This window comes from Bufo gargarizans, chromosome 5, assembly GCF_014858855.1.
Source record: "Bufo gargarizans isolate SCDJY-AF-19 chromosome 5, ASM1485885v1, whole genome shotgun sequence".
Lineage (NCBI taxonomy): Eukaryota > Metazoa > Chordata > Amphibia > Anura > Bufonidae > Bufo > Bufo gargarizans.
This window is the reverse complement of record NC_058084.1, coordinates 284,205,701-284,218,399: the sequence shown is the minus strand read 5'-3', so window position 1 is coordinate 284,218,399 and position 12,699 is coordinate 284,205,701.

The following is a 12,699-nucleotide window of genomic DNA, read 5'->3' as shown; positions in this document are numbered from 1 at the left end:
GTAGTGAAAATATTAGGCATGTATGAGTTAACCCTAAATGGTATGATGCTTATTGCTTATACAACAGTGCCATCTAGATATAAGCGGTTAATACTACATCAGTAGCAAAATTGCATTCTGGGTAGTTGTCATGGTCTTACCTCCTTGCTGTTCCCTTCGTTTGACATGTGCTGGCGGCCATCTTGGTTTCTGGGTTTTCTTGTAGCCTCCCACCCTGCGGCTCCTCCTTCCCACTGGGAGGAGCTGGATGCCTAGCTCATATATATAGGAGGTCTGTGGCTTCAGTTCCTTGCTTGGTCCTCCTGTGTTCACATGCTTCCAAGACTGCTGCTGCTTCTGGTTCCTGATCCTGGCCTCGTCTGACTACCCCGTTGGTTCCTGATTCCGGCTTCGTCTGACTACCCCGTTGGTTCCTGATTCCGGCTTCGTCTGACTACCCCGTTGGTTCCTGTTCCTGGCTTCGTCTGACTACCCTTCTGGTTCCTGACCTCTGTCTCCGCAAGACCCTGCTTCGGTTTAGCCATCCGTTCGGACTTTGCTACGGCTTGCTCTTCAATAAAACCTTCTTATTTTCCACTTATCTCTTGTTGTACGTCTGGTTCATGGTTCCATGACATTAGGACCAAGCCATGAATTCTGACGGTACAGGGCCACCCTCGCTACCTACGCTGGTTGCCAGACTTGATCAGCAGGATCACCTGTTGGGTCGGTTCGCTGTGGCGTTGCAAACCCTGCTTGAACGCACGGCTCATTTAGCTTCCGTTGCCGATGGGTCGGTTGTCGCTCCTGGGCCCGCTCCTACTGCCGCTCCGGTTGTTGCGCCAGAGTCTACCCTGACACCTGTTGCTGCGCCTGTGGTGTTTCAGGGTATGACCGGTTCTGCCCCCCTTCCACAGCGCTTTGGGGGAGAGCCAACTCAGTGCCGAGGTTTCCTTAACCAGGTGGGCATTTACTTCGAGTTGCTGCCACATGCCTTTCCTACTGAGAGATCAAGGGTGGGCTTCTTGATCTCGCTGCTCTCGGACAAGGCCTTGGCCTGGGCCAGCCCTTTATGGGAGAACAACAATCCGGTGGTTGCCGAGTTTTCCGGTTTTGTTGCTTCTCTTCGGAAGGTATTCGATGTGCCGGCTCGTGCTGCCTCTGCTGCGAAGCTCCTTATGTCCATCAGACAGGGTTCACGATCCGTAGCTGAATACGCCATTGAGTTTCGTACCCTGGCAGCAGAGGTGGGCTGGAATAATGAGGCTCTGGTCGCTGCTTTCTCTCATGGTCTCTCGGATGCCTTGAAGGATGAGGTTGCAGCTAAGGACCTACCAGTGGAGCTCGAGTCCCTTATTTCTTTCCTGATTTTGATTGACACCAGACTCAGGGAGAGACCTTCCTTTAAGGAGAGCCTGCGGAGGTCTCCTAACAGATTGGCGCCTACGTTTGCTGTCCCACCCGTGCCTCCCTCTCCTCCCACGCCTCCTGGGGATGACTTGTCTGGGGGTGAACCCATGCAGCGGGGGTTTGCTCGCCTGTCTGAGGGGGAGAGGGTACTCCGGAGACGCGAGGGCCGATGCATGTACTGTGGTCTCGGTGGGCATTTTCGGTTGGCATGTCCGAACCGTCCGGGAGAACGCTCGCACCTGAGGTCCTGTCGGGGGCAGATCTTGGGTGGAGTCTCCTCGTCCCCGGTTTCCCGTGTTGACAAACCACTGATCACGGTTGTCCTCTCCTGGGTCGGGGGCTCGGTGACGACCCAGGCGTTGGTGGACTCTGGTGCTGGTGGTTTGTTCATTGATAGAGTGTTCGTTGCCGCCAATTCCATTCCTCTGCAGCCTCGAGGTTCCCCACTGGCTCTTGAGGCGATAGACGGCAGACCCCTTCTGCCGCCACACGTGACTCATGAGACCCTTCCAGTGGGGATGGCCATTGGTGCCGTTCACAGAGAGTCGGTCTGTCTCCAGGTTATTTCGTCTCCACACTACTCGGTGGTCTTGGGGTACCCCTGGCTCCAGAAGCATAATCCGACTTTCGATTGGAGATCGGTCGAGATCCTCTCGTGGTCACCGCAGTGTGGGGCTAGTTGCATCCATGGGCCTGTCAAGTTGCTGTGTACTTCCTCGGACTCTCTGTTGCCTCCTGAATACGAAGAGTACCGGGATGTATTCGATAAGGTGCGCGCGGTTGCCCTACCTCCGCACCGCCCATACGATTGTGCCATAGAGTTACAATCCGGTGCCGTTCCTCCTCGTGGCAAAGTCTATCCACTGTCGGTAGCGGAGAATGAGGCCATGGAGGAGTACGTGAGGGAGGCGCTTTCACGCGGACACATTCGCAAATCCTCGTCCCCGGCAGGGGCTGGATTTTTCTTTGTGAAAAAGAAGGGCGGCGAGTTGAGGCCTTGCATCGATTACAGGGGTCTCAATCGCATCACGATCAAGAACGCTTACCCGATACCCTTGATTTCCGAGCTGTTCGATCGCCTCAAAGGGGCCACGGTCTTTACCAAACTCGACCTGAGGGCGGCATATAACCTGGTAAGGATCAAGGCGGGCGATGAGTGGAAGACCGCGTTTAACACCAGGACCGGTCATTATGAATCCTTGGTTATGCCCTTTGGGTTGTGCAATGCGCCCGCAGTCTTCCAGGAATTCATCAACGATGTTTTCCGTGACCTGTTGCAGCAGTGTGTGGTGGTCTATTTGGATGACATCTTGGTATATTCTGCATCCATGGAGGCCCACATTCTGGATGTCAGACGAGTGTTGCAACGCTTACGAGAGAACAAGCTGTTCGGTAAGCTTGAGAAATGCGAATTTCACCGATCCCAGGTAACCTTCTTAGGTTACATCATTTCCGCTGAGGGGTTCTCCATGGATCCTGAGAAGGTTTCGGCTGTCTTACAGTGGCCCCAGCCCAGTGGGCTTCGTGCCCTGCAGCGCTTTTTGGGCTTCGCCAATTATTATCGGAAGTTCATCAGGGACTTTTCCATGCTAGCCAAGCCTCTCACGGATCTGACCAGGAAGGGCAGTAATCCTCAGGTCTGGCCGCTCGAGGCCATCCGAGCTTTTGAGGCTCTAAAGTCCGCCTTTGTGTCGGCTCCGATTCTGTCGCATCCCAACCCTGGGTTGCCTTTTGTCCTCGAGGTGGACGCGTCTGAGACGGGAGTAGGCGCCCTCCTGTCTCAGCGTAGAACACCAGAGGGTCCTCTGCTTCCTTGTGGGTTTTACTCCCGGAAACTGTCTTCCGCGGAGTGCAACTATCAGATTGGTGACAGGGAGTTATTGGCCATCGTGCAGGCCCTTAAAGAATGGAGGCACTTGCTCGAGGGCTCGGTGGTTCCGGTTCTCATCCTGACGGACCACAAGAATCTGACCTACCTCTCTGAGGCCAAGAGATTGACACCACGTCAGGCCAGATGGGCTCTGTTCTTGTCACGTTTTAATTACGTGGTCTCCTACCTACCCGGCTCCAAGAACATCAGAGCGGATGCCTTATCACGGCAGTACTCCGAGCTGTCCGGGGAGGAGTCGATTCCGACTACGGTCATACCCCCGAATCAGATCCTGGCCGCTATTCGCACCAGCCTGACTTCTCCTCTGGGTGAGCAGATTTTGGCGGCTCAATCTGGTGCTCCCTCTGGGAGACCCAACGGCAGATGTTTTGTGCCTGAGGAGTTGCGCACTCGGTTGTTGCGAACCTACCATAACTCCAAGGCCGCGGGGCACCCTGGAAAGAATCAGCTGTCCTGGGCGGTTTCACGTCTGTTCTGGTGGCCTTCTCTACGTTCCGACATCGCCGCATATGTAGCGGCATGCTCCGTTTGTGCCCAGAGTAAGTCCCCTCGGCACCTTCCGTTGGGCCTTTTGCAACCCATAGCCACCGGGGAGCGTCCATGGTCACACCTGGGGATGGATTTCATTGTGGACCTCCCTGCATCCCGAGGCCATACGGTCATTCTCATGATTGTGGATCGGTTTTCCAAAATGTGCCACTGTGTTCCTCTCAAGAAGTTACCCTCTGCACAAGAGTTGGCCTCGATTTTTGCCAGGGAGGTCTTCCGGTTGCACGGTTTGCCCAAGGAGATTGTGTCGGATCGGGGGAGTCAGTTTGTGTCCAGGTTCTGGCGCGCCTTTTGCTCCCAGTTGGGGATTCATCTCTCTTTCTCCTCGGCCTACCACCCTCAGTCCAATGGGGCCGCAGAACGATCCAATCAGGCCTTGGAGCAATTCCTTCGTTGCTATGTCTCCGATCACCAAGACAATTGGGTTGACCTCCTGCCTTGGGCTGAGTTTGCCAGGAACACGGCGGTGAACTCTTCCTCTGGGACGTCTCCCTTCATGGCCAATTATGGGTTCCAACCTGCCGTGTTACCGGAGGTATTCTCTCCCCAGGATATTCCGGCTGTGGAGGATCACCTTTCCGTCCTACGTGCTTCTTGGGTACAGATCCAGAGGTCCCTTGAGGTCTCTGCGCAGCGCCAGAAACTCCAGGCTGATCGCAGACGAGCGCCCGCTCCTTCCTACCAGGTCGGAGACCGCGTATGGTTGTCCACCCGCAACCTCAACCTTCGAGTGCCCACTCCCAAGCTGGCGCCTCGCTTTGTTGGTCCCTTCCGAGTGCTTCGCAGGGTAAACCCGGTAGCCTATGCCCTTGCGCTTCCTCCTGGCATGCGGATCTCCAACGTGTTTCATGTCTCCCTGTTGAAGCCACTGGTGTGTAATCGTTTCACTTCCTCGATTCCTCGGCCTCGTCCGGTCCAAGTGGGCAATCGTGAGGAGTATGAGGTGAGCAATATCCTGGACTCACGCCTGGTCCGCGGCCGGGTGCAGTTTTTGGTCCATTGGCGTGGTTATGGTCCAGAGGAGCGTTCCTGGGTTCCCTCCGCAGATGTCCATGCTCCTGTCTTGCTCCGAGCCTTCCACGCACGCTTCCCTCAGAAACCGTTCCTTACTCCGCGGAGGAGGGGCCCTTGAGGGGGAGGTACTGTCATGGTCTTACCTCCTTGCTGTTCCCTTCGTTTGACATGTGCTGGCGGCCATCTTGGTTTCTGGGTTTTCTTGTAGCCTCCCACCCTGCGGCTCCTCCTTCCCACTGGGAGGAGCTGGATGCCTAGCTCATATATATAGGAGGTCTGTGGCTTCAGTTCCTTGCTTGGTCCTCCTGTGTTCACATGCTTCCAAGACTGCTGCTGCTTCTGGTTCCTGATCCTGGCCTCGTCTGACTACCCCGTTGGTTCCTGATTCCGGCTTCGTCTGACTACCCCGTTGGTTCCTGATTCCGGCTTCGTCTGACTACCCCGTTGGTTCCTGTTCCTGGCTTCGTCTGACTACCCTTCTGGTTCCTGACCTCTGTCTCCGCAAGACCCTGCTTCGGTTTAGCCATCCGTTCGGACTTTGCTACGGCTTGCTCTTCAATAAAACCTTCTTATTTTCCACTTATCTCTTGTTGTACGTCTGGTTCATGGTTCCATGACAGTAGTATTATGACGTCATGTTCCTTATCAATGCACACACCCCTCCAACAATGATTGGAAAGTTCCAAACTTGGAGGGCGTGTCCATCTGATAAGTTTTGGGTTAAGAAACCAGTTACCAGAAGAAAAAAAAGAAGGGAGAAAAGGAAAAAAGAAAAAGAAACAAACATTGGGATTATAGATCTCTGGAGAATCATTTGGATTATCGGGAAAAACTCTTGAGAGCTGGCTGCCCCAAGACTCTGCACATCACTTGACCCTTGGGTAATGTATATTTTGTTTTTATGTAGTATTGATCTAAATTATTTGGCTTGATACTTAGCCAGATACCCGCTCCCTTGCGGACGTGTAACGTTAGTTGCTACATCAGTATTTTCTCTGATTTCAGTTAAGATGCATATAACTGAATAAAGGAGACAATATTGGAGAAACTCTTTGTTGGGAATCTTTATATTCCCTAGTTTGATATCAAGCCAATAATTTATAAGTTTTGTTGCAATACTACCATTATCTGAAAGATTGGTCATCTTTTTTGGGCGGAGCAAGGGCTCGTATCTGTCATCTTCTTGATTGAGTTTTCCGCATAATCCATTGATTGTATATCTCTCACGGATTTAAAGCTGTATTGCATAATATTCTTGTGTTGGTTGAGTAGTGTTTTGTTGGTATCATATAGTGGTGAATTCTGGGTACTGCATATCATTGTATATTATTGAAATTTATGTTGATTCATTTTCGTTTGTATTTTAACCTATTGTATAATAAACCATTTATATTTTTGCATAGATGCTTGTACCCTGTTTTACTGATTGCACAAAATAATCAGGTTCTCGATTGAACTCTTTATATTTATATAAAGCATTTGCTTTATATACCCGACATAAAATGGAGGCCCCGGTAGCGAGATCGAGTTAATTCTTTGATTATTTGTGCAAATAGTAAACCTTTCCATACGTTTCTTGGCTAACCAGATTATTCATAGATCTGTGTATAACTTTATTGTAAGAAAATGAGTGCAGCCGGTAGTGAAGCCGGTTGTGATGTTGCAACAGGAGATTGTCCATCTAGCCCGGAGCAGTTAATCCATAACGTTGTTGAATATGTAAATTCACATTTAGATTTGGATCATGATGTGGCTGCATGGATAAGTGAGTTGCAGGCAGAAGCCAAGAGAGAATGTGTGGATGTATGGACGCCACTTGGCACAGTCAGGAAACAACTAACTTATCTTGATGTGCTTAGAAATACCGCAGGTAAAAACCAACACCTCTTAAAGATGTTGCCATCAATTTTGTATGCATTATTAGAGGTCAGCATTTTCTCAGAGAGTAGACATGTGCATATAACGAAAATGAAAGCATATATATCCCATATGGAAGAAAGATTAGAATCTGCAGATGCATCGATCGAGGACTTAAAATGTGAGCTCGATCACAGCCATGCTGCCTATCACAAATTAAAAAGTGAGGCAGAGGAGCTGCACATCCGTTATAGCAGTCTGCAGCAAACAAATGAACTAAGCCAAACTGTAGCTGATGTTCAAGGTGATCTGTCTGATCATGAGGGATCTCCAGACCCTCCAATTCTCACTCCCCAAAATACAGATATGTCATCATCACATGCTCTTAAAGCGCAATCCATCCGAGACCTTAAGCCCCCTGAGGGTGATGGCATGATTACACAGGAGGTCTTAACCCATTTCAGTCAGGCGTGTCAAGCTGTAACTGCCTTACTAGGCGCTAGCGATGCAAAAGGCCGCAGAAGTGCCCCTCCACGTCCTCCTCTGGAGAGGAATGTTAGGGTTAAGTCACCTGTGCCAAGTGGGTCTGATGGAAGTGAGCGGAGCGTGAGTGATTGTGACAGTGACGTGGGAAAGCGTGTGATCCATTCCCTACCACGCAGGCATAAGATTGCCCATCAGGGGGATGAGAGTTTCAGACGACCAACATATGCTGAGGTGGTCTCTAGAAAGAAAAATACTCAGTGTTCAGAAAAGGATCAGAACTCCTCGAGTATTATTAAGTTTTTAAATGTCACTGTGCCCAAATTCTCTAAAAAGGGTTCTCCTGAAATTGCCAATCACTTAGAACTGTACCAGTCCACCATGGATTCTTTAAAATTGTATTCTGATGCAGACAGGATCAGATTCCTACCATGGGCATTTGATGGTAAATATCGCCACTACTTTATTTCATTTAGTGAGAGAGGAATTCAGGATTGGCAGGATGTTTTGCACGAGGTCAAATTAGAATTTGGACCTTACCGTACTGTGACTGCTGCAAAACGTGATGTCTATAAACTCACATGTAGACCCAATCAGAGTCCCCGGGAATTCCTCCCCATCCTTAAAAATGCCTATGGGTTGGCGTATAGATCCCCAAACTGGGAGTCTGAGGAGTTCAAACAGCTGTTTTATGATGCAATGCCCATGCAAATTAAGCTTAGCCTGGCTAGAGATCTTGATCTCAAAGCTCCCTTGGACAGGTTGGTGACGGCTGCCACCTCACTGTATAACATCAGTGAATGCCATGCTACAGGTGAGAGGAAATATAAAAAGTCCCCAGAACAAAGCATAGCAGAAGCTAAGGTAAACCCTAGCTTCAAATTTGAAACGCAGCCACGTAAGCACCCTCAGTCTACAGGACCTGTCCAACAAACCCAGCGACAACAGTTAGGACCCAGGCAAACAAGACCTCAGAGCCCCAATGGGCCAGAGGGGGATAACTCCAGTGCTGGCAGGTTTAACTACCGTCCCCAATATTACAATAGGGGTCCCCAGGGGGGATACAGGCGCTGGAACAACAGGCCCAGACAACAGAAGGAAAATAGGCCTGAATCCCCTACCTCACCTAGAGGTCGGTCACCCACTTCTAATAAGGGCACACCAGGGGTCCAAACTGTGCGCAAACCAAACAATCGTTTGGATCAGTTGGCAGATCAAGTGGCCAAATTACAGGAGATCGTTAGTAAAATGTCCCAGGTGTCAACTGGAAAACAGCCTGAGTCTCTTTTAGGGGCAACTGCAGGACCCAGCTCAGCCCCATAATGCAGGCGGGGCAGGGTCAGAGCCCAGGCCGGTGCAAGGCTACTGAGATAGTTGTAAAAGAATCTAATGTGATTTCTAATCCTACTTTGCCTTGCAGTGTTCTTGTCCCTAAAATTGAGGCCAAGGAGGAGATGTCTAACATGTTGTCTATATTACAGTCTAATCATGATGATTCCTGCACTAATGTGTCTTCTCCAGTGAGTGATCCTATCATCTCAGCGTCCACCTGCGAGCTGCCGCCTAGAAGCTGTGATGTGATCCGGTGTTCTCCGAAGGTGGGGGCTGCTGCCACCGCGAGCAGCAAGAATTCCAAGAATTCATCAGAGGTCGCGACGCTGCAGAAAGGTCAAATCCTTAACAAATGTCAAATAAGTGATCACCCTAATTTTTTATGTGATTTGTTTCAGATAGAAGGCCGATATTTTCTTGATTCCTATCTCCAAGATGAACTTATCGGACCAATCAGGGGTTTACTTGACACAGGATCACAAGCCACTATATTGTCATATGGTTACTTCAAACAGGTATTAGAGGTGACAGCAAAGAAGCCGAAACTGAAATCGTTTGATGGCTCTTTGATATGTGTCGACAGAGACACTTTGCAGCTCACCAATACATGGAGAATCCACACAAGCACCTTCAACATGCTTTTGCATTTGCCCAGAAGAATCTGGAGAAAGCAGCCGTGAGCGCCAAAACCTACTATGATCTGAAGACTACTCAAAAGGAGTACCAAATTTCCGATCAGGTTTATCTCTATAACTTCGCCCGGGATCAGGTGAAGGAAAGGAAGTTCCTGCCTTCCTGGAAGGGACCCTATGTCGTCACTGACAAATTGTCACCTGTGGTCTACAAGATCAAAATTCCTAAGGGGGATGAATTTATAGAGAAATGGGTGCACATTAATCAATTACGTGTTTGTCATCCTAGGTCACAACTTCGCCAAATGGAAAGATTGCCGGATGATGAAGAGTAAAGAGATAACATGGTTCCAGCTAAAGACGGAAACCCAGGATTGGTATAGTATGAACATACAAATGTACTAACTTATCCTCATGTATTTTCCTCTGTAACTAATTATCTCTTGACTCACTTTTGTATCGAGAACTTGCTCTGTCCAAGAAAAGAAACGATGCCAAATCAGAGATGTATGGTAGTATTAACTCTTTTATTGCAGGAGTGATAAAAAGTGGAAGATGCATGTACTTATGTTTGTCATACAATATATTACAGGCGCAAAATGGCACAAAGGGTTGTTGCCGTTATCTACTTCGTCCTGATCTTGGGGAAGGAGTTCCAGGCCGAGCCGATTGCTGTACCAGGCCCTTCATCTGGGATCATGCTACAGGATACCACGGGATTCGTCTTGACGAATAAGAGGATTCTATCCCAAAAGATCTACGTCAGTTTGGACCCGCGTGTCTTCGTCGAGAGACAGTTCAACATTTCTGAGATTTCGTCTACGGAGATAAAGATTTGGTATCAAATGCACATCGGCTATTCCCAAGAAAGAGTTACACAGATCCTGGAACAGACAAGGAAAACCATGACCAGAGAACAGCTTTCAACAAGTCGACGACCAAAGCGGTTCATTTCTGCCATTACAGCCGCCATAATCTTTGCCGTAGTGGGCACTGTCATTGCCACCGGTGTATCAGCTGTTAATTCCATCTCCATTAAGACATTGGAACTTGAGATCGGTTCACTGAAAAGGAACCTAATGAGTATTCATGCAGAGATGGAGAATCAGAAGAAACATTTATCGGACTTATATTCCGTTGCAGAGGACACTGTCGTTACCGCCGACTTACACTCAAAGTTATTGACTCATTCAATAAATCTTCATGAGAGTCACGAATAGTGTTGATCACGAATATTCGAATTTCGAATTTTTATCGCGAATATAGCCACTTCGAAAATTCGCGAATATTTCGAATATAGTTATATATATTCGTAATTTCGAATATTCGTTTTTTCCGATTTTTTATTTTTTTTAATCAGTACACATGATCCCTTCCTGCTTCTAGCTTGTGGGCCAATAAGAAGGCTGCAATATACTTGACTTTAGGAGTAGTGATGAGCGGCAGGGGTCATATTCGAAAATGCACGATTTTTTTTTCTTGAAAAAATCGGCAAGGTAATTATTGTGTAATATGCGAATTTTCGTAATTTGAATTTTCGGATTCGAATTTTTATTGCGAATTTTTCAACTTTAAGACAAAGAAGATTATAGCACTATGTTAGCTAAATTGCTCTATATTCGTTTTTTTCGAATATTCGCTATATTGCTATATATTCTTGTTTTAGAATATTACAAATATTCGAAAAAACGAAGTTATAGCAATATAGCGAAAATTCGAAAAAAACGAATATAGAGCAATTAAGCTAATATAGTGCTATAATCTTCTTTGTCTAATAGTTGTAATTTTTTTCTCCTCTGAAGTCCAGATTGGAAAAAAATTACAACTATAAAAAAAAAGATTATAGCACTATATTAGCTAAATTGCTCTATATTCGTTTTTTTCGAATATTCGCTATATTGCTATATATTACGAATATTCGAAAAAACTGTTATAGCAATATAGCGAATATTCAAAAAATCGAAAATAGAGCAATTTAGCTAATATAGTGCTATAATCTTTTGTTTTTTTTTCTTGAAAAAAATCGGCAAGGTAATGATTGTGTAATATGCGAATTTAATGTCAATAATTTTTTATTTTATCAGCACCATAAATCAATATAGAAAGAAGTGAACAAGCGTGGACGCAGCCACTGTAGCCAGGTGATTACACAGGAATAAAGACATCCGAGCTGTTATTACAACAAGCATTCAGGTGATAGGATACATCATACAGGGTGGAACTACGTATAATACATGCCTATATCACTGCACATATATCTCCAAGACAAATGCACCGTCAGTGCACACCCCATAATATCGCCAGGCATCATCAGACAATAAATTCAAACAAAGTAAAAGTGAACAAAGCAGTCACTATGTGGTGACCGACAAACATTTTAGTTAAACAAAGAGCTGTGGTGATCCACAGAACAAGATAAAGTGTCTAGACACAAAGGATAAGGAGGAGAAGCAGAAAGAAGAAAAGGGGAAGAGTCAGGGTAAAGGGTAAAGGGGGGGTAACTAATTGTTCCCTCATTGCCACAGTACAGGATCTTGGTCCATACTCCGGGGAAGTAAAAAGCGCTAGATGCCCATCCACTCCAGGCCACCTGCCTCAATTTGATAGGAATAATCGAGAAGGGTAGAGAGCGTTCATATCTGCATGTTTGATTGACCTCTTGTATGACTTCAGATAGCGAAGGAGGAGTCAATTGTTTCCAGTGTCTGGTGACAACCAGCTTAGCGCTAAGTAAAATATGTCCGGTAATGCGTCTCTGCAGGGGAGGGATTCCCTTAATGCCGAGGAACAGCAAGGCCAACTCTGGACAAGGGTTAATTTCATGACCTACCAGAGTGGAGACAAGTCGGAAGACTTTCCTCCAATACTCAATAAGGACAGGACAGGACCATAGGATATGGAGCAGAGAACCCTCACCTCCACAACCTCTCCAGCAACAGGGCGCAGTAGTAGGATAGATTTTATGAAGTCTCTGGGGGGTAAAGTACCAGTGAAGGATCGTTTTCAATCCTGCCTCATAATGAGTGACACACTTAAAATTTGATACCATGAACCCCATGGCGTCTATCCAGACGTCAACAGGGAAGGTCTTGTTTAAGTCCCTTTCCCACCTACGGACGGGAGGGGACTTGACAAAAGTAGCCTTATCTCCTAGTAAGTCATAGAATTGCCTCGTAGAGTGCCTCTTAAAGAGAGAAGGGAATTGGAATAATCTCAGGATAGACGAATTAATCTGGGGAGGAGATTGTAAAATTTTAGAGAGGAAATGACAAAGTCTTAAATAGGTATAGAATTCTGAGTGAGGAATACCAAAGGTACTTTGAATAGTGGCAAAGGGGAGAAGGGAATTGTCTACTATTAATTGGGAGATGGTGGCAACACCTCCATCTCGCCAGGTCGCTAAGTTTATATCAGGTATGGTCAGTTCAATAGCGCGTGTGGAAGCAATTGTTAATAAGCGGGTAGAGGTATCCTTCGATGCGTTGTGAACTTTGGTCCAGAGGGCACAAGCATGTGATATTGTAAGGAAAGGATGTGTGGGGGGGGAAGGGC